Source organism: Nicotiana tabacum, chromosome 13 (genome assembly GCF_000715075.1).
Source record: "Nicotiana tabacum cultivar K326 chromosome 13, ASM71507v2, whole genome shotgun sequence".
Classification (NCBI taxonomy): domain Eukaryota; kingdom Viridiplantae; phylum Streptophyta; class Magnoliopsida; order Solanales; family Solanaceae; genus Nicotiana; species Nicotiana tabacum.
The window spans coordinates 83985397-84009372 of record NC_134092.1 but is presented as its reverse complement, the minus strand read 5'-3'; the positions used below and the strand labels follow the sequence as shown (position 1 = coordinate 84009372).

Below are 23976 nucleotides of genomic sequence, written 5' to 3'. Positions count from 1 at the left end.
CGACCGTGCTAAAACCATGAAATTCGAGAGTGCCTCACACCTTCTCTCGGGTTAACAGAATTCTTTACCCGGTCTTCTGTGTTCGCGGACCGTAAAACAGAGTCAAATTTCCTCGATTTGTGGTTTAAAATAAACCGGTGACTTGGGACATCAAATTTTATCCCAAGTGGCGACTCTTTAAAATATAATAAATTTTATTTTTGATTAATGTCACTTAAATTGGAAAAACTTCCTATCCCCTAGGGGAAAAGGGGAGGTGTGACAGCTCTGGCGACTCTGCTGGGGAGAAAAACCCAAAACTTCTGGTTCGGGGTTCAGAATTCGAGCTTATAAGATGATTTATACTTGGCTTTATTGATTTGATGTTATTAATGTATTTTTGGGTCTAATGTGTCACTTATTTACCGCTTTGATATTATTTGAACTGTATTAAATTGTCTTCTTACGCCTCCCTTCTGAGTCTTCTGAATTTATGGTGCACACGTGCGCGTGGCCCACTTTTCTGTTAGAAGTCATACCAATTAGAACGAGGCTGGGTCAGTAACTAGGCCGGGTAGACTTTCGTGCTCCCGGTACATTACCCCCACCTCGGCTCGAGCTGTCCGCTTGGGTAAGCCAGGTCTAAAACACTCCCCTTAGGATTTAAACCTAGAATAACATAGCCTCATGCCGGATCCCTAGTAGGAACGTTTGTTTGCATCATGTGCATTTGACTTTGGGGACTCAACACAGGGGTTGGGTCCGTCTAGGACAGGTGTACCCGAAATTACAAGACCATCCTGATGCATCTTATATGCTACTTGTGCATTATGTTTGATTTGGCTTGTGCATGTTGACCGATTTCTAAAATAAAATAAAAATATAAAAATATTGAGGGAAAACCAGAAAGAAGAAAATATGAGGGAGAAAATTTACCCGATTTTCGAAAATTTCAGTATTTACCCCAAAAAAAAAGCCTGAATTTTTCAAAAAAAAAAGTGTTATCCTATTCCTGAAATTTTTACGAACTACGCGGGTCTGATTCTCACCGGATGTGAGATACGTAGGCAACCTTCATAGGGTTCGGCCCCATTTTTATAAAATAACTAAAAAAAAAAAGAAATGTGTCTAGTGTTTTTTTTTTAATCAAAAAAACAAATAAACAGACCCATCTTCGGTTAATCCCAAATCGTTCCTGTTAGAATAGCCTTAGAACATCTTCAAAATTGTTCTCGCAAGAACGGACGTGTCTGTCAATTGGGAATCACTTTGACCATAATGCCCTTCCCCCGACCCTAAAGCTATCCTTGAAAGTAAGAAGGGGCCATAGTTGCAAAAATAGCCACCCTTTCTTCGGTCACAATTGCAAAAATAGCCCTCCTTTTCGTTGATTTTTCTTAAAATTGAGTTATTTACAAAAGATTGTTTGCAAACTGAGTGCATTGGTTCTGTCTCTTGAGACTAGTGTCAACCGTAACCTTAACCACCCACAGGTACAAAATGAGCACTGTCTAGAACACACCGTTCACAGTTGTAGACGAGGCTCCACTTCAGCTTCAGATGTGGTGGTATGATTTACGAGAAGATGGTCAGAAATGGGTCACCAAGCACCTGGGAGCCCTCACAGATATTATGAAAATTAAACCACGGGACGATTTGATTGAGGCACTAGTGACTTTTTGGGACCCTGCTCACAATGTTTTTCGCTTCTCCGATTTTGAGCTAACTCCCACTTTAGAAGAGATAGCTGGATATTCCGGGTTTGGCAGGGATTTGAGAAACCAGGAGCTCATATTCCCGAGGGCTCTTTCTGTACACCGATTCTTCGATCTTCTGAACATCAGTAAGCAAATTAGAAAGACCAACGTAGTCGAAGGGTGTTGTTCTTTCTACTTCCTGTACTCTAGGTTCGGGCAGCCAAATGGGTTTGAAATGCATGAAAAGGGTCTTAACAACAAGCAGAACAAAGACACATGGCATATTCATCGTCGCTTCGCCTTCATAATGGTGTTTCTGGGAATTATGGTCTTCCCAAACAAGGAGCGGACAATTGATACCCGCATAGCCAGGGTTGTACAAGTCCTCACTACCAAAGAACATCACACTCTTGCCCCGATCATTCTATCAGACATTTATCGGGCGTTAACTTTGTGCAAGTCTGGGGCAAAATTCTTCGAAGGGTGCAATATTTTGTTACAAATGTGGTTGATTGAGCATCTCCGACATCACCCCAAGTTCATGAGCTATGGTCCGAGCAAGGACAATTTCATTGATAGTTACGAAGAAAGAGTAAAAGATTACAACTCTCCAGAAGGGGTGGAAGCCTGGATATCCCACCTAAGATCTTTAAATGCAAGTCAAATTGAGTGGACTTTGGGATGGCTCCCGCTAAGAGAGGTGATACACATGTCTGCCCTAAAAAGTCATTTGCTGTTGTTGGGTTTGAGAAGTGTCTAGCCGTATATGCCACACAGAGTTCTAAGACAGCTAGGAAGGTACCAAGTAGTACCTAAAGATGAAGATTTGAGTGTGCAAGTTATTGAGCTACACCCCGAAGCCCCACTCCCCGAAGCTTTAATCCAGCAAATTTGGAATGGTTGTCGCTACTTGAAAGATGATACTCAGGTGCCAGATCCTACGAGAGGTGAGGTAGATCCGGGTTATGCTATATGGTTTGGGAAGAGGTCTCGCGTGGATGATGTGCCAGAGCCCAAAAGGCCCACAAAAAGACCGCATGTTCAAGCCTTTGATGATAAAATCCAAGAACGGTTGGCCTGGGGTGAACGGGAAAAGGGATACAAAATAACTATTCATGCCTTAGAAGAAAGGCTGAGAAACCTCAATTTTGAGAAAGACTTGCAAGAACAAGAAGCCGAAGGGGAAAAGAAGAGTCTGATCCACAAAAATGAAGCCCTTCGTGCTCAACTTCAACAGATGAAGAAAGCCTCTGAAGTGCCAGTGAGAAGTTGGAAAGACCAGAGAACCATTGCCAATCTGATGGAAAAGGTGCAAGATTATGATTCCCTCTTGGCAAAGACTGAAAAGGCGTTGGTCAAAGCCAAGGAAAAGATCGTACAGCTAAATGAGAAGGCCGAATCAAGTAAGGATCGCCAAGTAACAAAATTTGAAGAAGAGAGGGCTCAATTCGAGAGAGAGAAGGCCCATTGGGTACGTTCAGAAGCTCAGCTCCATGCACAGTTGGAAGAAATGAGAAGGTACAATAGAGAATACCAGCATGCAGATTTTGATAGGGAGATGGCTCAGGCGAGACTCGAGCAGGCTAGACTTCGGGCTCAGTTAGAGTCAGCCTTAGATCGTGAGGGACACATAAGGGAGATAGCCACCACTCGCCAGCAGCAGTTACAAGATCGAGACCAGAATTTCCAGTACTTCAAAGAGCAAGTCCATAATTTGGCTGTTTATACCGCTCAAAGTTATGTGAACTACCAAGGGATAGATTATGAGAAGTTTTTGGAGCATGCACCTATTTTTGCCCGTCATCTTGCAGCAGAGTTAGAAATGATGTACCGTACATTAGGGGGTCAACCAGGGCAAGCCCCACCATGAGCAGATGTTCCAGTGTTTGAAAGCAAGAAGATTGGGGAGTTGAATTATAGTCGTAGTTGTTAGAACTTTTTTGATGTAGTAGTTATGTTTTAGTTTGAGTCATTGTTGAATCTTTAAAATTGTTGTCTTTTAGTCTTGTCAGAGTTTGGTAAGTCATTTTCAATGTAATGTCCTTTCTATTATTGTATTATTTCGTTTTGTTAAAAAAAATCTACTATTATTGTTTTCCCCTGAACTACGTAATGGTCTGATTCATGCGGCGTCATGATACGTAGGCAATCCTCATCGGATGCGATCATAACCATAATTAATCTAAAAAAAATGAAAAAAAAAACCCGTTAAATTCAAGATGAAAATAAACCAATAAATCAATAAGCCGGGATGAAACATAAAGCCTTCCAAGATCATTTTAGAAATGAAAATGGCATTAGGTGCATGACATATAATGTGTGATTAATATCTGCAAAATGCCTAACTCTAACACGTTTATTGTTTGTCATTTTAAAAGATAAAGTAAGATAGAGGTGGTTGGTTTGTGGTTTAAACTGGCGCCTAACCCTTACAACACGAGATCAAAAGGAAAAAGTAGAATGGCAAACAACAGTGAGAATGAGTCAGATAATGATGATGTCCATGGACAATTGGTTGAACAAGGTTCAGGATTGGTTGAAGAAGTAAGAGTGTTGAAGCAACAATTGGCAGAGATGTACCAAGCCTGGGTGAATGGACAAGCACCGCCCTCACTACCCATAGGGCCTTCGGATAATCTTCATAATGTGTCAGTCTCCACTCAAGTGCCTATCTCCATAACAAGTAACCCATTGTACCAACCTGGATTCAGTTCGAGCATTAACCTTCCCACTATCCCCAGTACCTCCATTCCACGTCCTCCAATCGCACCCCTCAGAAATGACCCACCTACTATACCCATTGTCCATACTTTCACTGTCCCTCAACCGGCTGTTGCTCAAAAGTCAAATAATGATCCACAACTGGATGCTCATGATGCCCAACATTACTCTCCAGAACTGACTTTAAAGGTTCCAGATTCATACAAGCATACTCCTCATAACGTGGTCCCAATTGAGATCGAAAAGCCCGAAAAGAATATGGAACAAGAGGAAATGACTAGAAAAATGAAGATCTTAGAACAAACCATGAGAAACATATAGGGTTTGGGTGGCCACAAGAGTGTTTCGTTTAATGATCTATGCATGTTTCCCCATGTTCATTTGCCACCCGGCTTCAAGACCCCCAAGTTTGATAAGTATGATGGGCATGGTGATCCCGTTGCCCATTTGAAGAGGTATTGTAACCAATTAAGGGGAGCGGGAGACAAAGAAGAATTGCTCATGGCTTATTTTGGGGAAAGTTTGAAAGGAATTGCTTCAGAGTGGTTCATAGATCAAGACATCTCTCACTGGCACGTTTGGAATGACATGGCTCAAGATTTTGTCCAACAGTTTCAGTACAACATTGATATAGTGCCAGACCGCTCCTCTCTCGTCAACATAAAGAAGAAACCAACAGAAAGCTTCAGAGAATATGCAATCAAGTGGAGAGAGCAGGCTGCTAGGGTCAGACCACCAATGAAAGAGGCAGAAATGATTGACTATTTTCTCCAAGCTCAGGATCCTGATTACCTCCATTACATGTTGGCCGCCATCGGTAAACCTTTTGCTGAGGCGATCAAGATTGGTGAAATAGTTGAGAATGGCATGAAGTCAGGCAAAATTGTGAGTCAGGCAGCCCTTAAGGCGACCACACAAGCAATTCAAAGCGGGTCAGGCAGTTTCGGAAATCGAAAAAAGAAGGAGGAAGGATCCATGATGGCATCTGGGTTCGGGGGAGTTCAAAGAGGAATAACTCTTTCTTACGTGCAATTTCAACAAGGACAATCCAATTCTCCTCAACATTATTATCCGCCTCAAGGTCCTCAATACTCAATTCCCCTGCAACAATACACAGTGTTTAATGCTCAGGCTTATGCTAGGCCTCCCAATCACCAACAATGGCGGGCACCAATTCCACAAGGCTCCCTTCAACTCCGGCCGAATTTTCAGGCACCATATAATCCTCGTCCCCGACAAGAATATGTTAGAGAACAAAAGCCAAAGAAAGAGTTCACCCCAATTGGAGAATCGTATACAAGCCTATTTCGAAAGTTGATGCAGTTGAAGTTGATTGGACCTATTATGCCGCGTTATGTGAATCCAAATTCAAAAGGTTTTGACTCAAATGCAAGATGTGAGTATCACTCTAACACCCAAGGGCATAGTACTGAAAATTGTTGGACATTAAAGAAAGCCATTGAAAATTTGATTGAAGCAAAGACAATTGTGGTAACAAACAATGAGGATACTCCTAATATCACAAACAATCCGCTCCCAACTCATGATAATACACATTTTATTGGGATGATTTGTTATGATCGGGATTATAAGCAGTCTGGCAAGACAGAGATGGTTGTTAGAACCATAGGGCCAGAACCAAAAGTGATAGTGAGCCCGCCGCAATTGGCACCATTGATGGTGAAAGGTGCGAATTCTAGTTTGAACTTGGCATGTTATGAAAAAACGATTCTCTATGTTCCTGGAAGCACAAAAAATGTTGAGGTTTAATTGGGTGGGCCAAAAATTTACATCCCCGGGGGCATTCAAAAGATCATTCCGAATAATGGTTTGAGGAATATAACAGAGCCAGTCGTGATCCGACCTGTTGCCCAACTCCTAGTGACAAACACAAAAGCTATTCCCTGGAATTATAATAAGACTGTCATGACATACAAAGGAAAAGAGATAGTTGAAGAAACAAGTGAAATGGGGGGTTTGACCCGCTCTGGAAGGTGTTATTCACCAGAGGAATTGAGAAAAGCTAAGCAAGCCAGGGAAAGTCATTTTCCAGTGAAAGAACCCGTTGCAGAAAAAGAAGCGGAGGAATTCCTTAAGAAGATGAAATTGCAAGACTACTCAATCATTGACCAACTAAGGAAAACTCCTGCTCAGATATCTTTGTTATCTCTGCTTTTTCATTCAGAAGAGCATCGTCGTGTGTTGATCAAAACTTTGAACGAGGCATATGTCTCAGAAAAGACAACGGTGAATCAGCTAGAAAAAATGGCTGAAAGATTCTTTGAAGTAAATAGAATTACTTTCAGCGATGATGATTTGCCTGAGGAAGGGGTTGGCCACAATAGAGCTTTGCATCTTATGGTCAAATGTGAAGGGCACTACGTAAAAGGAGTCATGATTGACGGAGGCTCAAGTGTAGATGTGTGTCCTCTTTCTACTCTACAACAGCTGAACATCGACACTAACAAAATTCGAACCAGTAATGTCAGCATCAGAGCTTTTGATGGTTCAAAAAGAGACACTATTGGGGAAATCAAACTCACCATGACAATCGGCCCGGTTGATTTTAACATTGTCTTTCAAGTGTTAGATATGGAAACTTCCTATAATTTTCTTTTGGGAAGGCCGTGGATCCATATGGTCAGAGCTGTACTATCCACCCTACATCAAATGGTCAAATTCGAGTGTGACGGGCAAGAAATTATTGTTCATGGGGAGGATGACTCATCTGTCTATAAAGACCCGTCCATTCCATATATCGACGCCAAGGAAGGATGTGAATCTATCATATATCAAGCATTTGAGGTGATTGAGGTGGACCAAGTGGAAGAAGGAAAACCAATTCTGCATCCCCGTCTTTCAGCCACATCTATGATGGTAGCTTCGCTGATGTTGAGGAACGGCTATGAACCAGGAAAAGGATTGGGATCCTCTCTACAAGGAATTGTGAACCCCATTGCTCCATTTTCGAAGAAAAATACCTTTGGATTGGGCTTTAAACCAACATCAGCTGACATAGACAGAGCCAAGGCCCGCAAAAAGAATGGTTGGAATCTGTCCAAACCAATCCCTCACATTGCCTACTCTTTTGTCAAGCCACAATTTGAAGAAGTCCAAAATCCTTCTACTCAGGATGACATTGACGGAGTTTGCCAGGGTCTCAAGGAGATGTTTTATGAGATCAATATGGTTCAAGTTGGGGAGGGCCCTAGCCGGGCAAGTGTTCAACTGATTGGTCCAGATACCTCGCTCAGCAACTGGGAAGAAATTCCTCTTCCCACCAGGAAGGAGTCTTGGTAGCCTGTTTTGTTGTTTTTTCTGTATTTGGATTATTTTAAGGGTTGTAATCCAGATATTTTAGTTTAATTGCTTTGTTGTGATGTTAACCATTCTATCCTTTCAAATTCAATTAAATGAAGTTCCATTTTCATAGTAAAATTCTATCTTTTTATTTTCCTAATTTTTGTTAATTTCTTATCATTTTCAGTTTCGATAGTGCTGGCTTTAAAAACATGACATGCACGCGGAATTCATGCCCAGATCTTAAAAAGCTGTCTAATCTCGAAATAATGAATTAAGAAGTTGAGTATGACGAAGATGAGGCTTTTAGAGAAATAAAAAGGGAATTGGATCAATTTGAGAATAAGCCTAAGCCTAACTTAAATGAAACTGAGGCAATTAACCTGGGAAGTCCTGAAGAAATCAGAGAAACAAAAATAAGCATTCATACTGAACAAAAGACGAGAGATGCCATAATTTAAGTTTTGTTCAAGTATAGAGATGTATTTGCTTGGTCGTATGATGACATGCCGGGTTTGAGTGCCGATCTAGTGGTCCATAAGCTTCCCACACATCCTAATTTTCCACCAATCCAACAAAAATAAAGGAAGTTTAAGACAAACATGAGTGATAAGATTAAAGAAGAAATCATGAAGCAACTAAGTGCAAATGTGATCAGGGTCGTCCGATACACTACATGGTTAGCAAATGTTGTGCCAGTGCCAAAGAAGGATGGAAAAATCAGAGTTTGTGTTGACTATAGGGATTTAAACAAAGCAAGTCCAAAGGACAACTTTCCCTTACCCAACATTCATATCCTTGTTGACAATTGCGCTAAACATGAGATCCAATCTTTTGTGGATTGTTATGCCGGATATCACCAAATTCTGATGGATGAAGAAGATGCAAAAAAGACCGCCTTCACAACTCCATGGGGAACTTATTGTTATAGGGTTATGCCATTCATTTTTAAGAATGCAGGGGCAACTTACATGAGAGCCATGACTACCATGTTCCATGACATGATGCACAAAGAGATTGAAGTGTATGTTGATGATGTGATCATTAAGTCGAGAACACAAGCTGACCATGTGCAAGACTTGAAAAAGTTCTTTGAAAGGCTACGAAGGTACAATCTCAAACTCAATCCAGCCAAATGTGCATTTGGAGTTCCTTCTGGGAAGCTTTTGGGTTTTATAGTTAGTCGAAGAGGCATTGAGTTAGATCCCTCCAAGATAAAAACCATTCGAGAGCTGCCTCCCCCGAAGAACAAAACAGAAGTCATGAGTTTACTCGGGAGGTTGAATTACATTAGCAGGTTCATCTCGCAGCTTACAACCACATGTGAGCCTATTTTTAAGTTGTTGAAAAAGAACGACGCTATCAAGTGGACAGATGAGTGCCAAGAAGCTTTTGATAAGATCAAGGAATATTTGTTAAATCCCCCTATTTTGGTCCTGCCGGAACCTGGTAGGCCTCTGTTTTTATATTTGTCAGTAATGGATAGTTCCTTTGGTTGTGTTCTGGGTCAACATGATGCCACAGGCAAAAGGGAACAAGCAATATATTATTTGAGCAAAAAGTTCACCACTTATGAGGCCAAATACACTCTTTTGGAAAGGACATGTTGCGCCTTAACCTGGGTCGCCCAGAAGCTTAGGCATTATCTTTTGGCCTATACAACTTACCTCATATCCCGAATGGATCCCCTGAAGTACATCTTTCAGAAGCCGATGCCAACAGGCAAATTGGCAAAGTGGCAAATCTTGCTCACAGAGTTTGATATTGTTTATGTCACTCGCACTGCCATGAAGGCACAAGCTTTGGCTGATCATCTGGCAGAAAACCCGGTTGATGATGAGTATGAATCTTTGAACACATATTTCCCAGATGAAGAGGTTAATTTAGTTGAAGAAGTAGTCCAAGATGACAGTCAAATTTGGAAACTATACTTTGATGGGGCTGTCAACATCAAAGGCGTAGGGATTGGGACAATTCTGGTATCACCTACTGGGCAACATTACCCTGCTACGGCGCGACTTCATTTTTTTTGTACAAACAACACAGCAAAATATGAAGCTTGCATCATGGGTCTGAACATGGCAATAAATCTAAATGTGCGTGAACTGTTGGTGATGGGAGATTCAGATTTGCTTATTCGGCAGGCTCAAGGTGATTGGGAGACTCGAGACATCAAGCTCATTCCATATAAAAATTGTGTGGAGGATCTTAGCAAAAGGTTCAAGTCCATCGAATTCAGGTACATTCCCAGGTTTCACAATGAATTAGCTTTTGCCTTGGCCACCCTAGCCTCAATGCTTCCATATCCAGGTAATACTCACATTGACCCATTAGAAATTCAAATTCGGTATCAACATGGTTATTGCAATACAATTGAAGTAGAACCAGATGGTGAACCATGGTATCATGATATTAAACAGTTTTTGAAAGCAAGAGAATATCCGGAACATGCTAACAGGGATCAAAAGAGAACTATTAGGCGACTCTCTAATGGTTTCTTTTTGAGTGGGGAAATTCTATACAAAAGAACTCTGGATTTGAATTTGTTGAGATGTGTGGATGCCAAAGAAGCTGAAATGATTATGAATGAGGTGCATTCGGGAGTTTGTGGTCCGCACATGAATGAATATGTTCTAGCAAAGAAAATCCTTGGGGCAGGATATTATTGGCTTACTAAGGAACGAGATTGCTTTCATTTTGTTCGCAAGTGCCACCAGTGCCAGATTCACAGTGATTTGATTCACTCGCCACCTTCAGAGTTGTATCCTATGTCGGCTCCTTGGCCTTTTGTTGCTTGGGGAATGGACGTCATTGGCCCAATCGAGCCAAAAGCTTCAAATGGGCACAGATTCATCTTGGTTGCAATTGATTACTTCACCAAATGGGTGGAAGCTATTACATTGAAAGCAGTTACCAAGAAAGAAGTAGTAGACTTTGTTCACTCCAACATCATCTGTCGTTTCGGTATTCCAGAAATCATTATCACGGATAATGCTGCTAATTTGAATAGTCATCTGATGAAGGAGGTATGTGAACAATTTAAAATTGAGCATCGCAATCTACTCCTTACCGTCCCAAAGCTAATGGAGTTGTTGAAGCTGCGAATAAGAATATCAAGAAGATTCTTAGGAAGATGATCCAAGGGTCTAGAAAATGGCACGAGAAACTACCTTTTGCTCTTTTGGGATACCGGACAACTGTCCGTACATCAGTTGGCGCAACACCCTACTTATTGGTTTATGGAACTGAAGCGGTCATACCTGCTGAAATTGAGATTCCCTCTCTCCGAATCATTATTGAAGCAGGGATTGAGGACACTGAATGGGTGAAGTCCCGATTGGAACAGTTGAATTTGATTGATGAAAAGCGTTTAGCGGCAGTTTGTTTTGGTCAGTTATACCAACAAAGAATGGCACGCGCTTATAATAAGAAAGTGCGCCCAAGACAATTAGAGGTAGGACAACTTGTTTTGAAATGTATCTTTCCGCACCAGGTAGAAGCAAAAGGAAAGTTTGCCCCAAATTGGCAAGGTCCTTACCTCGTCAAGAAAGTATTGTCAAAAGGAGCTCTACACTTGGTAGATATAGAAGGAAAGGTGACTGATATATCCGTCAACACAGATGCGGGCAAGAGATACTATGTATGACATGGCTATGTTGGGGCATTCTTATATTTAGCATTCTCAGGTTGGGATGACGAAAGGCTATCATTCTCGCTACCCAAACACTGCTCAACCCTAGTTATCCCTTTGAAGCCTTGTTTATATTTCTTTATTTTCCCCTCTTTTGGAACCAATGTACTTAAAAAAAAAATCATGTTAATTGAACTACGTTCGACCTGATTCCGAAAGGATACGTAGGCAGCCTCACTCTGGGGTTCGGTCACAGCAAAACAAAAATCCACATTTTTCCAGTATTCAAAGAAACTAGGGCATGATTTTATTTTATTTTCGATGGTTGTTCCATCAAAATGGTTTCAAAAGTTGTAATTCAGTTGAATAGTTCTTTTTACCTTTCCCTGCTAAGACCTTCTGATCAACTTTCGAGAATGCTAAGTCAGTATACTACGGGTAATGCTTCAGCCATTGAAGAGAGAAAAAATAAATGAGAGAGTCTTATTAGTGAAAACCTTCACGGGCACTATAAGGCAATTGTGAGTTGAGAGAAAGGCAAATGAGAGAGGTCAATTGGTGAAAACCCACAAAGGGCATCATTGATCGATTAAGGCTTCGTACATCCCGACACAAGCATGGTCAAGGCAAAGAACTCAGTTTCAAAGTTAAGTTTACAATAGATTTTGAGAATTAGACGGTTCAAACGGATCAGGCATCCAGTCTAAAGTGCATGTCATGTTCATTGAAGTCAGCGTATTTCCTCCAGATAAGTCCTTTCTTATTCTTTCCTCTGAAATGGACATTTCTTGATTAAGTTGTAATACCTATTAGTTCACCTTCTTATTTTCTTTCGCATTACTTTTTTTGAGTCTCTTTCAGTCTAATTTTGTCAAAGCAAAGCAAAGAAAAGGCCGCAAAACTGGTTACAGTTTTCCCGTTATGTAAAGCAATGATTGCTGGGCATAAACCGTATGGGCAAAGGCATAAAGCCATCTGTGATTTTTCCTGACGAACAAAAGGCTTGAAGGAATGAACAATGCTTCAAGGTTCAACAAAAGTTACTCAGTTAAAAGTTGTTTTGGGAGCAAGGTTGTTTGCATCATAAACACAAGTGGTGATAGGCGCAAAATAGTCTGGTTTTGATGTTGAGAAAGAAGATCTCCAGAAAGTAAAGACAGAATCTCCCGGCGATTTGTATGACCATCGACAGAGTCAACTTTTCTAACAAGTGTAATGGACTCGAGGTCAAGTCACCCAAGAAATCAAGGCCACAAACTGACCACCATTTTAAAACTAACGAATCTTTCTTTGTTCAGAACAGGAACATAACAATTTTAGGAAACAGTTCGTGAAAAGACAAACACCACCAAGTGAAGTTCTCAAATACTTGATTTCCTTCCAATATACATGTAATCATGTTATTTCTAGTTTCATTATAGGGAATCAATACCCTATCTTCACCTCAGGGTACTACATCCCCTGGTTGCATTTCTTATTGCTAACATAGGGTACGACATTCCCTAGTAGCATCTCAGAGAGCCACATGCCTCATCGTTTTGCCAACATAGGGTACGACATTCCCGAGTAACATCCCAGAGTGACACGAGCCTCATTTTTATTGCCAACATAGGGTACGACATTCCCTAGTAGCATCTCAAAACGCCATGAGCCTCATCTTATCACCAACACAGGGTACTACATCCCCTGGATGCATTACTTTCTGCCAACATAGGGTACAACATTCCCTAGTAGCATCCCAGAGTGCCGCGAGCCTCATTTTTACTGCCAACATAGGGTACGACATTCCCTAGTAGCATCTCAGAACGCCATGAGCCTCATCTTATTTCCAACACAGGGTACTACATCCCCTGTCTGCATTACTTTCTGCCAACATAGGGTACGACATTCCCTAGTAGCATCCCAGAGTGCCAAGAGCCTCACCTTATTGCCAAACAGGGTACTACATCCCCTGGCTGCCTTACTTTCTGCCAACATAGGGTACGACATTCCCTAGTAGCATCTCAGAGTGCCACGAGCCTCATCTTATTGTCAACATAGGGTATTACATCCCCTGGTTGCCTTCCTTTTTATTAACATAGGGTACGACATCCCCTATTATTCAAAAAAAAAGTGTCTTTTTTTTTCAATTCTTTATTCTGCAATAGCAAATATAGTTTAATGAATTTTCAATAACTCACAAAAATTTTCTAAAGCAAACTGGGGCAGAAATTTTTTGTTCGTTTTATTTGTTTCTGATGGTTTGCAGGTTGTTTTTGCAAAGTACGGATTGGATGTACAAAAAATAAGATTCCATCTCTCGCCAGAGAAAGTGGAACGTTTGATCTCAATACCAGCCGAACCAGCTTTGACATAATGCATGCTAAGACATAGGATTTCAACATCCATCTTTTTAACACCTGATCAAAAAGCAGGCCTGTGAGAATATTTCATAGTCTTTTACATTTAGAGTATCAAGTTTCAGTCTAAAGTCAATGGGGGAAGCAGGTCAAGAATCAAGACAAGACTCGAGATGGCATTTAGATAGGAATTTTGTAACTGTTAGATTTCAAGAGTATGTAATTTTCTTTTTTCTTTTGATATAATGGTAGGAGCTGCGGATCGGAACCTCGACGGAACTTCACTCGACTCTCCCTCTAAGTATACTCCATCACTCTTCTTTCACTTGAACTACACATGACCTGATTCCCATATAACCCGAGATATGTAGGCTGCCTAAAACCAAGGCTCGGTCGCAACGCCTTCTTTTCACTTCTTTTCCCCTTTAAATAATAGGGTGGTCAAAAATCAGTCACCTTGTTCATTTTCTTTGCCTGAAAACTCTTCATGTTTTCAAGCAATGAGGGGGATGCTGTGAACAACTAATTTTTGACCACACTCAAATTCTATACTATTTTAGTGTAAATATGTGTTTTATGTCTAATCTTGATATTTTAAACATTTATCTCACTTTTAGTAGAGTTTATAAAAACTACAAAAATATTCACACTTTTAAAATACATATTTTGTTTCTATTTGTAAAGAGAAAAAAACTACTTGGTTTCATATAATTAGAATTTTAATAAGTAAGCTATAGTATCTTTCTTAGTATAATTTAAACTACAATGTAAATATTTAGTTTTCTTATGTATATAATATTTAAATTTAAAAGTAGCTGACTAATATTTTTAACTATGCAATTTACTTTCTCTAAAAAAATATAATAATTAAAAAAAAAAGAAGACATAAAAGTTAATTTATAAAAAAAAAGAAGGGCAACTAACAAAAAGAAGAAAAAAAATAAAAATAAAATAAACAATATAAAAGATCTCTTCTAATCTTAGTAAGCTGCCTATACAACCATAATCCTCATTTTTTCAAACTCCCCACGTCTCACTCCTCACGTCCCAACTATCCCCTCAATCTAATCCATGATCATACACACATACGAGTAGGACTTTAGGATTTTTCATATAAATAGCACACACTTGCACTTGCTTAAGGGGAGATCTTTGAATAAAAAAAATAACGTGAAAAGTGAGAGGAAGAAACAAAGAAGATTCAAAAACAAAAGGAAAGAGAGTTTTTCTAGATAAAAGTTTGAGAGATTCTCGTGTGATTAGGAGGTCGAGTTTCCGTTCGTTGCTTCAGGTTCGACATTGCTGCTACTTTGTCCGTCCTGAGTTTCTGCATTGGATTGGAATTTGTACTGGTTTTTTTTCTTGTATTACTGGAATTCTTTTGCTAAAGTTTGGATTTTATCCTTCTTCACTATTATTTCTTAGTTTTCTTTGAATAAATTCAGAGCATTAGGATTTGGTTCCTTTTATTAGTAATTTATTTCCTTAATCCGTCATTTTTCTTTTTGAGCATATATTTCTGGATAATTGTTATCATTTAGTTTATTTAGTGAAAGACTAAAAAGAGAGAATTCATAAGAGATTAAGGTTAAAATGACTATGGTGATGCTATAAATGTTTTCCTAGTGTTAATTTAGCGGTCAGTTAAGTTTGCACAAAATTGTGCTATGAGGTTCATTAGAAACGAGTTAATTTTTCCAGTCATTCTTGTGAATAGACCATAAATTATAATAAATTTTTCCTTATAAGATTCTAGTAAGTTTCTTATATATAAAGAAAACTTTTTCTTCTTTGAATAAATGTTTACAACTGTTAACTACTTGGACATGAAAACTAAAGTTTCAGGTATTAATTTTAGTAGGAATTCCTTAAAAAAAAAATTGTTAATTGTATTAATTTCTTTATACCTTAACTCCACTGTAAGTTATTTTAGTATTATGAATAGCTTTTTTAAATTAGTCTACGGATATAGATTTCTTCTTTGTTTCACTGTTGAAGAATAAATTGGGTTCATGAGTTTTATCTTCATTTCATGAACTTTATTTGAATAATTTTTTTTTGTTTATTATCATTAGTATTTTCCTTGGTAAATTAATCGGATATTTCATATTAAACTGTTGAGTATATTTCTTTCACATTCTCACCGAGAATAGATTCAAGGGAGAATATAACTAATTGGGTCTAGACACATTGTAAGGCCTATTAATAGATAAATAGGGGTTGCAAATAATAAAGTGTTATTAATTGTGTACACGTACGCGTGACATGATTCATGACACACTAAATAAAACGAATACACGTACGCGTGATTCGTTTCAAAATAATTCCATAATTACGAATAATCAAGCAATTAAAAACGATAAAAAGGTAAATGTACATAGGTTCTAAAATGAATAATTAAATAATTTAATTAAGCCATGTATGATTAAAGCGACCATGCTAAAACCACAAAATTCGAGAGTGCCTCACACCTTCTCTCGGGTTAACAGAATTCCTTACCCGGTCTTCTGTGTTCGCGGACCATAAAACAGAGTCAAATTTCCTCGATTTGGGGTTTAAAATAAACCGGTGACTTGGGACACCAAATTTTATCCCAAGTGGTGACTCTTTAAAATATAATATATTCTATTTTTGATTAATGTCACTTAAATTGGAAAAACTTTCTATCCCCTAGGGGAAAAGGGGAGGTGTGACAGCACCTGCGGACATTTTCTAGCAGGTGCGAGCTCGCAGAAGCGAGCTTGGCATCACTGATGCGTTCAGGCGTGAAGAAGGGTAGTGTGCGCAGGTCCAAAACTTTTTCCTCATCTGCGAAGCCGCAGAAGTGACTTGTTGATTCCAGAAGTGTGAGGTTCGCAGAAATGGACGGAACCTTGCAGAAGCGAGTCCGCAGAAGCGACACCAAGGTCGCAGAAGCGGATGCAGGGGAAGCTAGGCAAAACCGCAGAAGCGAAAAATTTCTTCACAGAAGCGAGTCCGCAGAAGCGGCAAAATGAACGCAAAAGTAGTTGCGCAGAAGCGGTTAAAAATTCCGCATGTGCGGAATCTCTAGACAGTGTACAAAAACAGAGGGATCCGAGCTATTGCCATTTTTGGTCATTTCCAACAAGGGTTGAGGCGAGTTTTCAGAGAGAATTCACAGGAAATCATGAGATAAGTCACTTATGATCATTATTAGTGGATAATATTGAATTTTCATAGAGTATTTCGACTAGATTACGTGTTTTTGAGGTGTAATTCGAGGATTGGGGTCTAGGGATTTGAAAATAAGATTTGTGGATTTGAATGTCGAGTTGATGTCAAAATTTGATAAATTTGATATGGTTGGACTCGTGGTTGAATGTGCATTTATATTTTGTAACTTTTGTCGGGTTCCGAGACGTGAGCCCCACTGACGATTTTCTAGTTGAATTTCAGATTTTGATAGAAAAGTTAATATTTTTATATGGAATTGATTCATATTATTTGTGTTGACCGTATCGAAATACTTGTGACTAGATTTGAAGCATTTTGAGGCTGATTCGCGAGGCAGAGGCATATTGGAATAAAGGACTTGCACGTTTTGAGGTAAGTAATACTTTTAAACTTGGTTCTGAGGGTATGAATCCCTGAATTACGTATTATATGAATTGTTTGGAGGTGACGCACATGCTAGGTGATGGGCGTATGGGCGTGCACTATAGAAATTGTGACTTAAATAAATTCCATTGAGAAATCAAGTCATTATTCACCTGTTCCCCACGTGTTAGAGAAATCGAGCTAAGGCTCGTATTAAAGATCATGTTTAGGCTACGTGGCGATATTTTGGGACCTACAGGGTCGTGTTGCTATTAAATTAATTGTTTTAAAATGTAATTTAATACTCAATCATGTTCATTCATTTGTGAAGATAATTATGGGATCGAGTTGAACGCTTGCGACATGCCATATTAACTTTATATTTATTATCATATGGATTAGGGCTGCACACCGCAGTAGGCCTTATAGGCTTTATTATTATGGGATCGGACTGCACACGGCAGTAGGCTATATAGACTTTATATAGCACTTGGGCTGAAGGAGCTCCTCCGGAGTTTGCACCTCCCCCACCCACAGTGAGCGCGCAGTTGATGTTTATACTTGGGATGGACTTCCAAGGGAATGGAGTTGCCTTATTTATTTATTTATATTAGGGATGGATCTTCCCTGAGCATGGATCTTTCCCGAAGCCTTTATATTTTTGGGATGGATTTTCTCTGGCATGGATCTTGCCTAATTATATATATTTGAGGATGGATCTTCCCTTGGGCTGGATTGGCCTTATACAGTATTGAGTGACTGACTGTCAGTTGATGTATATACATATGGGTTAGATCTTCCCTGGGTTGGATTGACCATATACAATACTGAGTGATTGAGTATTTTGAGATTGTGAGTACACGAGGTTTCCACTGAGTTGCATCACATACAACATGTACATTGGCATGTAGATATAGAGATGTCATATTTCTCATATCATTCAGGATTGATCTATTTTACTTGTACTGAGTTTAACTATTGAACTTGAAAGCAGGCCTACATTATTGTACTGTTATTTCTATATTATACTGTACCTGTTAAGCTCGTCACTACTTTTAGCCCAAAGGTTAGTCTTGTTACTTATTGAGTACATGGGGTCGGTTGTACTCATACTATACTCTGCACTTCGTTTGCAGATCCAGGTACTTCCGGATACGGTGGTTGCTAGATTTCGGAATTTCATCTGTTAGACACTATCGAGGTTGCTGCTTGGCGTTCGCAGACCATGACTCTATTTCCTTTCAATTGTTTGTATTGTTACATATTTCCAGAAGTGTGTTTTATCAGTCAGACTATGTTATCATTTAGATGCTCATTTACTCAGTGACACCGGGTTTTGGGAGTGTATTTGTGTCAGTATTTGTGAGATTTTTTATTAAATCTAAATATTATATTTTCAAACTTGAAAGATTATAGTGGTTTATTGAGGCTATCGTCTTGCCTAGTATTGAGATAGATGCCATGACGAAATGCGAATTTTGGGTCACGACAAGTTGGTATCAGAGCCTAGGTTACATAGGTCTTACGAGTCATGAGCAGGTTTAGTAAAGTTTTGCGGATCGATACGGAGACGTCTGTACTTAACTTCGACAGGGTGCCCAACCATTAGAAAAATTTCACTTTTTTGTATTTTGTCGTGCGAATTTGTTAATTTCGGAAACTAAATTTTTGTTATTCTATTCTCACAGATGGTGAGGACCCGTACTACCGGATCGGACGGCCGGCCACTAGTGCCACCAGTTAGGGCCACGAGAGGTCGGGGCCGTGGTAGAGGTCGAGCTGTAGCTCGCATAGCAGTTGGAGCAGCACCTGTAGAGCCACCAGTTGCCTCCATTCAGGAGCAGGTTCCAGATATAGTTTAGCCGGCAGGAGTAGCTTAAGCACCAGAGGTGCCTATTATGATTCCAGGCCTTCACGAGGCTTTAGCCCAGATATTGACTGTTTGCACTGGCCTTGCTCAGGTGGTTTCAGTTCAAGCCGCACCAGCCACTTCTCAGGTCGGGGGAGGTACTCATACCCCTGTCACTCGTACTCCAGAGCAGGTAGTGTAGGGATTTTAGATATCGGGGGCACTACTAGTCTAGCCGGTTACAGCTGCTCAGGCCCAGGTGGGTCCTCTTATGAATGACGATGAGTAGAAGAGATTGGAGAGGTTTGAGAGACTCCGTCCTCCATCATTCAATTGAACTGAGTCAGAGGATGCTCAATATTTCTTGGACAGATGCCAGCGGATTCTTTGTACATCGGGTATTCTGGAAATCAATGGGGTCTCATTTACTATTTTCAGTTGACCGGAGCAGCCTTTAGATAGTGGGAGACTTATGAGAGGAGCAGACCAGTTGGTGCAGCACCACTTTCATGGCATGCGTTCTCCGTATTATTCCTGGAGAAATTTGTGCCACACACCCGCAGAGAAGACCTGCGCAAGCAGTTCGAGCATTTACGTCAGGAGGACCTATCTATGACTTAGTATGAGATGCGATTTTCAGAATTGGCTCATCATGTGGTTTTGTTGGTTCCCACTGAGAGGGAGAAGATCAGGATGTTCATTAATGGCCTCAACCATCAGTTTCGGTTTTGTTATGACTCAGGGAAATGTAGAAGGTGCTAAATTCGACGAGGTAGTTGACAGTGCTCGACAACTAGAGATGGTCCGTACTCAGGAGCGTGAGGAGAGGGAGGCTCAAGGTTCCTTCTAGGGGACAGCCTTATCACAGTAGGGATCGTCCTTATAGGCCCACTCAGATGGCTCGTCCAGCTCACCGTGGCGCATCTACTAGCCATGGTCCATATAGTACTCGATCGAGTCAGTCTTCTCTTAGTGCACTTCCAGCTCCAAATTTATCTCGTGCACCATCAGTTCAATGTTCATCTGTACCAGGTTCTTCTGGTAATTATTCTGGTTCTCGAGGTCCACCTCAGAACTTGCCACCATTTTTTGAGAGGGATTGTTGTGAATATGGGGAGATGGGTCATGTGAGGAAATATTGTCCCCGCCTTTCGCGAGGTCCAGTTCAGCAGAGGAGTCGGGCTACGACTCCTTCACCAGCTGCTACGCCACCCACTCAGCCAGTTCAGGGTGGGGCTCAGGCAGCCAGAGGTCGCCCTAGAGGGGGAAGTCGATCAGGTAGTGGTCAGGCCCGATTCTATGCTATTCCTGCCAGGCCAGATGTCATTGCTTCAGATGCAGTTATCACATGTATTGTCTCAGTATGCCACATGGAAGCTTTAATATTATTTGACCCTGGTTTCACATATTCATATGTATCATCATACTTTTCTCGTTATCTGGATAAGCCCCATGAGTCCTTAGTTTCACCTGTTCATGTATCTACGCCGGTGGGCAATACTATTATTGTGGACAGTGTATATCGGTCATGTGTGGTGACTATTGGGGGGCTGGAGACTAGAGTTGATCTCTTATTGCTTAGTATTGTTGATTTCGATGTACTCTTGGGTATGGATTGTTGTCTCTGTGTCATGCTATTCTGGACTGTCACGCAAAAACCATGACGTTGGCGATACCGGGATTGCCAAAGGTCGATTTGAGAGGTTCTCTAGATTATTTTCCCAGCAGGGTAATTTATTACTTGAAGGCCCAACAGATGGTTGGAAAGGAGTGTTTGGCATATTTAGCCTTTGTGAGGAATGTTGATGCAGACACTCCTACTATTGATTCTGTACCGGTAGTGCGAGACTTTCTGAATGTATTTCTTGCAGATCAGCCGAGTATGCCACCTGATAGGGATATTGATTTCAGAATTGACTTGGTGCGGGGCACTCAGCCCATTTCTATTCCTCCGTATCGTATGGCACCAATTGAGTTGAAAGAATTGAAAGAACAACTTCAGGAACTTCTTAATAAGGGGTTTATTAGGCCTAGTGTGTCACCTAGGGGGTGCACCAGTCCTGTTTTTGAAAAATAAAGATGGTACTATGCGGATGTGCATCGATTATAGGCAGTTAAACAAAGTTAGAATCAAGAACAAGTATCCTTTGCCACATATTGAGGATTTATTTGACCAGCTTCAGGGAGCGAGGGTGTTCTCTAAGATCGATTTGACGTCTGGTATCATCAATTGAAGATTTGGGATTTGGATATGCTAAAGACGTCATTTAGGACCCGTTATGGTTACTATGAATTTCTCGTGATGTCTTTTGGGCTAACCAACGCCCCAGCAACATTTATGCACTTGAGGAATAATGTATTTCAGACGTATCTTAATTTGTTTATCCCAGTATTTATTGATGATATCTTGGTGTACTCACGTAGCCAGGAGGAACATGCACATTACTTGAGTATTGTATTACAGAGATTGAGGGAGGAGAAACTTTATGACAAGTTCTCTAAGTGTGAGTTTTGGCTTAGTTCGGTGGCGTTCTTAGGGCACATGGTGTCCAGTGGGGGGATTCAGGTAGATCCGAAGAAGATAGAGGCAGTTCAGAGTTGGCCTAGGCCATCTTCAGCTACTGATATTCAGAGTTTTCTCGGCTTGGCTGGGTATTATCGTCGCTTTGTGGATGGTTTCGCGTGTATTGCATCGCCCTTGACTAAATTGACCCAAAAGGGTGCCCCTTTTAGGTGGTCGAATGAGTGATAGGAGAGCTTTCAGAAGCTCAAGACTGCCTTGACCACAACCCCAGTTCTAGTTTTACCTTCAGCTTTTGGTTCTTACACAATGTACTGTGATGCTTCTCGGATCGGCATTGGGTGTGTCTTGATGCAGGGGGTAGAGTGATTGCTTATGTTTCACGACAGTTGAAGCCCCATGAGAAGAACTACCTTGTCCATAATTTGGAGTTGGCTGCCATTATTCATGCATTAAAGATTTAGTGGCACTATCTCTACGGTGTGTCCTGTGAAGTATTTATGGATCATCGGAGTCTTCAACACTTATTCAAGTAGAAGGATCTAAATTTGAGGTAGCGGAGATGGTTGGAGCTTCTAAAGGACTATGATATTACTATTTTGTATCATCCCGTGAAGGCCAATGTGGTGGCTGATGCCTTGAGTAAAAAGGCAATGAGTATGGTTAGCCTTGCATTCATTCCTGTTGGTGAGAGGCCCTGCAATTGATGTCCAGGCCTTGGCCTAGGGGTGGCAAGTGGGCCGGTCCTGGGTCTAAACGGGCCAAGTGGGCGAGTCCAAATGGTCCCGGGCCGATCCAAAATTAAACGGGCCAAATGGTCCAAGGCCAAACAGTCTTTTTGTAGGGACCGGCCCGGGACCGGGACATGGACCATTTGGTCCCGGCCTAAACGGTCACGGCCCGCGGGCTAAATGGGCTAAGTGGGCCCAACGGATTTCAAAAAAATAAATATATTAAATAGAAATTAGAGACAAAAGGATATTAAAAAAAATATCTAAGGAAATGCCATGTAAATGTTATTATAGAATTGTGACCTTATATCGAATATAGCTTTTATATATATATATACTATACTATACGTACATCTTATATAGCTTATATACTATACACTTAGTATATATATATATATATATATATATATATACTATACTATACTATACTATACTATACTATATATACATCTTATATAGCTTATATACTATACACTTAGTGTATATATATATATATATATATATATATATAATTTTGTGAGAAAAATGAAAGAATAAAGGGGTATTTATAGTTGAAAATAGGAAAAAAATGTAATTAAAACGTTTGTGTTAAAACAAAGTTGGGGGGTTAAATGGCTATTGTATAAATAGCCAACGACTATTTTTGACAGCCCAACGACTATTTTTGACAGCCAAACGACTATTTTTGACAGACCAACGGCTATATTTTAAATTTTGTTTTTTAAAACAAGTTGACTGTTAGAACCGTTTGGCCCGCGAAGGGACCGGTCCGGTCCCGGGACCTGGAGGGCCAAATGGTCCCGGTCCTGGCGGGCATAAAGCATATAACCGACCCACGAGACCGGTCCAGGCCCACTAAAACCGGTCCTAACGGTCCTGGGCCGTTTGGCCTGCGCTCCTGAGCTGGTCCTAGGCCTGGACCGGCCCACTTGCCAGCCTTACCTTGGCCAATCAGTTCGTGAGATTAGATGTTTCGGAGCCTAGTCGAGTTCTAGCTTGTGTGGTTTCTCGGTCTTCTTTAGATGACCGCATCAGAGAGCGCCAGTATGATGATCCCCATTTTCTTGTCTTGAAGGACACAGTCCATCATGGCGATGCCAAAGAGGTTACTATCGGAGATGATGGGATGTTGGGGATGCAAGGTCGGATTTGTGTGCCAAATGTATATGGGCTGCGTGAGTTGATTCTTGAAGAAGCCCACAACTCGTGGTATTCCATTTATCCGGATGCCGCAAAGTTGTACCAGGGCTTGAGACAATAATATTGGTGGAGAAGGATGCAGAAAGATATAGTGGGGTTTGTAGCTCGGTGTTTAAATTGTCAGCAGGTGAAGTACGAACATCACAGACAGGGCGGATTGCTTCAGAGACTTGAAATTTCGGAGTGAAAATGGGAATGTATTACCATGGACTTCATAGTTGGACTCCCACGGACTTTGAAGAAGTTTGATGTTGTTTGGGTGATTGTGGATCTGTTGACCAAGTCCGCGTATTTTATTCCCTTTGGTACTACTTATTCTTTGCAGCGGTTGGCTGAGATTTATATCCGCGAAATTGTTTGCCTTCACGGTGTGCCGGTGTCCATCATTTCAGATCGGGGCACGTTGTTTACATCACAGTTTTGGAGAGCAGTGCAACGAGAGTTAGGCAC

The 23976-nt window shown here is 40.6% G+C and overlaps 1 pseudogene; it reads left to right on the top strand.

The window, feature by feature from the left end:
- The first annotated feature begins 1479 nt into the window (after positions 1-1479).
- Positions 1480-3546, top strand: LOC142168199 (uncharacterized; annotated as a pseudogene).
- Positions 3547-23976: the final 20430 nt, after the last annotated feature.